General features: G+C 55.0%; 1 pseudogene; it reads left to right on the top strand.

Annotated features, from left to right (window-relative positions):
- LOC104548328 overlaps nt 1-546 on the top strand; it is a 1,948-nt pseudogene extending 1,402 nt beyond the window's left edge.
- Nucleotides 547-4,598: the final 4,052 nt, after the last annotated feature.

Raw genomic sequence — 4,598 nt, 5'->3', positions numbered from 1 at the left:
GACGGTGAGGTCAGGGACCAGCAGACGGAGTGGGGCAGCATCGCGCCCAACAGCGACGGCACCTTCTACACCTGGGCCTCCATTGAGGCCCGTCCAGAGGAGAAGGACAAGTACCGGTGCCGCGTGGACCATGTCAGCCTGCGTGAGCCCAGTCTCTTTGCATGGGGTGAGCCCGGTGTCCTTGTGCACATGGAGGGGTGGGCTGGGGCGGTTCCCCTTCCCCTCCTCACGGCCCTGCTCTCCCACAGAGTCCGAGCCCAACTTGTTGGCCATTGTGCTGGGGGTGGCCATTGCCATCCTGGCTGTCACTGCCATCGTCACAGGATTTGTCATCTGTAAGTACAAATTGGCAAAGCAGTGAGGCAGAGGGGTGCGGGAGGAAGGCCGAGGAGGAGCTGCAGGCCTCACTTTACCCTGGGCAGCCCCTGTGCCTGGCGGTGAAGTGCGGTGGACGCTGACGCCTCTTTCTCTCTGCAGGGAAGAAGAACAACGGCTGCAGGATGGCGTCAGGCGAGGACTGGGGCAGCAGCTCTTTGTCTCTTGCAGGTACAGACCGGACAGCTTGGCCACACATTTGGTGTGGGACCAGAGGGGACGGACAGGGTGACCCCATCTCTCTGTGCTCCCTCATGGGACCCGCAGTTGGAGCAAGACTGTGCTGTGAGAGGGGGGCACTGAGACCCCCAGACCAGAGAGCTGGGGTCAGGGAGCTGGCCCTGGGTGACGCTGTCTCTTCCTCCTGTCCCTGCAGTGATGACCCCTGCACGAGGAGCCGGCCCAGGGCAGGACGTGGCCCCTGCCTGCTCATCAGCTTGATACAGAGAGGTGCCTCCTCTCCCGGTACATGGGTTGTGCTTGAGGGCTGTGCTGGTTTTGGCTGATATGGAGTGGATTTTCTTCATGTAGTAGTAGCCCAGCATGGTGCAGTGTTTAGTATTTTAGCCGTAATGACATTGGTAGCGCAGCGCTGGGTCTGAAAAGCGTTGGCACAGCGTCAGGGCCACCTCTGTTTGTCACTCGGCCCCTCCGCTTTTGTGATGTTGAGATGCTGAGAGGAGACACAACCAAGCAGATGACCTCAGCTAATGAGAGATGCTCCAGGCCGTGTCACGTCGTGCTCAGTGATTCAAAGGGAAAAGAAGGGGTTGATGGGACTGACCCCCTTTTCCTGGGGAGCTGGATGGGTATTGATGTCCCTGTGGTGGAGCTGTTGCAGTCTGTGCCTGCACAAACAGCACTGAGAAGGTCTCCTGATACACACCAGTGCAGACGGGCACTGAGAAGCTCTCTTGCTCTGAGGCCACGCAGATGTGTGCTGAGAAGAAGGTGTCCTGGTATGAGGCCACTGAGAAGAAGGGCTCCTGCCCTGAGGCCACTCAGAGGGGGTCGTGGTTTATGCGGTTGCTCTATCACCAGTGATAGGTGCTCTATCACCTTCTCCCCACCTGGGGAGGGTCTTGGGTAAAGGAAAGGAGATTCCGTGGCTGTAATGGAAATATTTAATAAAATAATAATAAATCTATTAGTAACCATATAATATAAAGTACATGGTTATACTCAGCCCGTATTGTGGGGGGTAGGCCTCAGGGTTAGGACAGTAAACAAGTCTCTCTTGAAATGTGAGCCATGGAAGAGAAGAAGGAGCAGGAGGTGGGAAGAGGAGGAAGGGGCATCCCCAATTTATAGTGAACGTGATGTTCATGGTATGGAATAAACCTATTGGCCAGCTCGGGTCATCTGACCTGGCTTTTGTTCCCCCTGCCTATCTCAAGACCACTGAAGGCCTTGATCCCTATGGCAATCTGCATAGCAGGACTGGCCAAAGTGTCTTATGGGCTTTGTTCCCACGAAATCAAGTGTTGTAGTCCTTACTAAATCGCGGTTTTCCTCCAAAGAAAACTGACTCTCCAATTCTGTCCCAGTAAACCAGGACAGATGAGCACGGAGAAGAAAATCTGCTGGCCCGAGGCTACGTAGATGGGCAGAAGGTTTTCTGCTCTGAGGCCATGGGGATGGGCACGGAGAGGAAAGTCTGATAGGAAGCTACATAAATGGGCCCTGAGAAAAAAGTCTCCTGCCCTTAAACCACACAAATGGGCACTGAGAAGGTCTGCTCCGAGGTCACACAGACCAACAGTGACAAGTGGGACCGCTCTGGAGCCACATCTGCGGGTGCTAAGACGTTGACCACAGCTCTTTGAGTGCAACCATCCAGCCAATTCCTTATCCATCAAATCCACGCCTCCCCAGTTTAGAGACCAGGACGTCGTGCAGGACAGTGTCAAATGCTCTGCACAAGTCCAGGTAGAGGACATCAGCTGCTCTTCCCTTGCCCAATGCTGTGACCCCGCTGTAGAAGGGCACCAAATCTGTCAGGCAGGATTTGCCCTTAGTGAAGCCTCATTGGCTGTCACCAATCACCTCATTTTCCATGTATCCAGGAGGATCTGCTTCTTGATCTTGCTGGGCACAGAGGTGACACTGATGGGCCTGTGGTTCCCCAGGTCTTCCTTTTTCCCCTTTTTGAAGATGGGGGTTGTGATTCCCCTTTTCCATTCACTGGGAACGTCACTGGACTGCAATGACGTCTCAAATACGATGGGAAGTGGGTCAGCAACTTCACCTGCCATTTTCCTCAGGACCCGCGGATGCATCTCATTGTGTCCCATGGACTTCACAGAATGTCAGGAGTTGGAAGGGACCTGGAAAGCTCCCCCAGTGCAACCAGAGCAGTCACACAGGAACACGGCCAGGGCTTTGGGTGTCTCCAGACAAGGAGACTCCACAACCTCTCTGGGCAGCCTGGGCCATGCCCTGGCACCCTCACGCTGACAGTGTTTGTCCTCATCTTCAGCTTGAACCTCCTGTGCTCCAGCTTGGGACCATTGCCCCTTGTCCTGGCATTGGACATCCCAGAGCAGAGCCTGGCTCCTTCCTCCTGACACTGCCCTTTCCCAATGGATCCCCAGGAATGAGGGCACCCCTGGGCTCCTCTGCTCCAAGCTCAAGAGCCCCAGCTCCCTCAGCTGCTCCTCAGCAGGAGATGCTCCCAAGGGTTTCGTATGGTGAGGAAACACGGCAAGGCCACTGTCTCACCATGGCTGCCGGATCCACACCTGATCTCTGTGGCCCTGCTGGACTCTTTCAAGCAGTTCCTGTCCTTGACCTGAGGGCCCAGCACTGGACACAAGATTGCAGCTGTGGTGTGAGCAGGGCAGGGCAGAGCAGAGAGGCAGGAGAACCTCTCTGCCCTACAACCACCCCTTCTCATCCACCCCAGGATGGCATTGGCCTTCTTGGCTCAAGGGCACATTGCTGGCTTGTGCACCTTCGTGTTCCTCTGATGGTCTCAAACCTCATCTTTGCGTGTGTCCAGGAGCTCCTTGTTGATCCATGCAGGCCTCCAGGTGTTCTTACCTGTGCTCCTCTTGGTTGGGATGCATCGCTCCTGAGCTTGGAGGAAGTGATCCTTGAATATTCACCAGCTTTCTTGGGCCTGTATTCCCTGCAGGGCTTTATCCCATGGTCCTCTGCAAAGCAGGTCCTTGAAGAGGCCAAAGTCAGCTCTCCTGACTTGCTGTGCATCCTCCTCGCCGCTTTAAGGACCTTGAACCTCACCCCATGGTCACTGCAGCCAAGGCTGCCCTTGAGCTTCACATTCTCCACTCGTTCCTGCTTGTTGGTGAGACCAAGGTCCAGCACAGCACCTCTCCTCATTGGCTCCTCTGCCACTTGAAGACGTGACCTTGAGGTCACCCATGAGCTCTCGGTTGGCTCCTCACCCGTCAACAGGCTGAGCTCCATGCACTCTGCAGATACAGCGCAAGGCTTGTGGGTGGAGACAAGGAGAGGGAGGCATCACTCACTAATTATGGGGAAAACAGACTTGACTTGTGTGGGGGGGAAAGGGTAAATTAATTTGTTACTGTAGTGGCCTGGGCTGTAGAAACACTGTAACTGCCTCAGCTGGCCAAAGTAGGACAAACAAAAAGGGTAGTCAAGATCAGGGTGTGGGTACGTGACGGGAGACGTGCAGCTGTGATATGGAAGCAACCCTGAGCGCTTGAAAAGAGAAACTTGGCAGTGAAGCAAGAAGTCAAAGAAAGAACTGAGCACAGCAAAACAGAATGGAGATGGAGTTGAACAAATGTAACTTTAACCAATCATGCGTTAGCTTAGCCGTCGTGGACAGCACGTGCAAGATGCATGCAGCCAATTAGGAGTCAGACAGATGCGTGCGCGGAAGCTAAAAGTGCATAAGAATCTCAAGCTTGGTAAGTGCCTATCAGAGCATCACATTGGTGTGCTGTAGTCCGTTCCTGGCATGGACCCCAACAGTTACCAGCCAAATCAGAGTAGGATAACGAGAAACAAAACCAAATCTTAAAAACCTCCAACCTTCCCTTGTTCCTGGGCTCAACCTTGCTCCCAATTTCTCTGCCCTCCTCCTCACAGCAGCGCAGGGGGATGGGGAGCAGGAGCGGGATGTCCGGGATGGGGACATCGGAGTGAGGGGCGCTGCTGGAGCCGCCCCCGCGCTACCTCGGGCGCTTTCCCTTCCCAACGAGCGCAGCCGGGATCTGCCCGGCGCCCGGTGA

This window comes from Mesitornis unicolor, unplaced genomic scaffold (assembly GCF_000695765.1).
Source record: "Mesitornis unicolor isolate BGI_N332 unplaced genomic scaffold, ASM69576v1 scaffold6791, whole genome shotgun sequence".
Taxonomy (NCBI): Eukaryota; Metazoa; Chordata; class Aves; order Mesitornithiformes; family Mesitornithidae; genus Mesitornis; species Mesitornis unicolor.
This window is presented reverse-complemented; position numbering and strand designations above follow the sequence as displayed.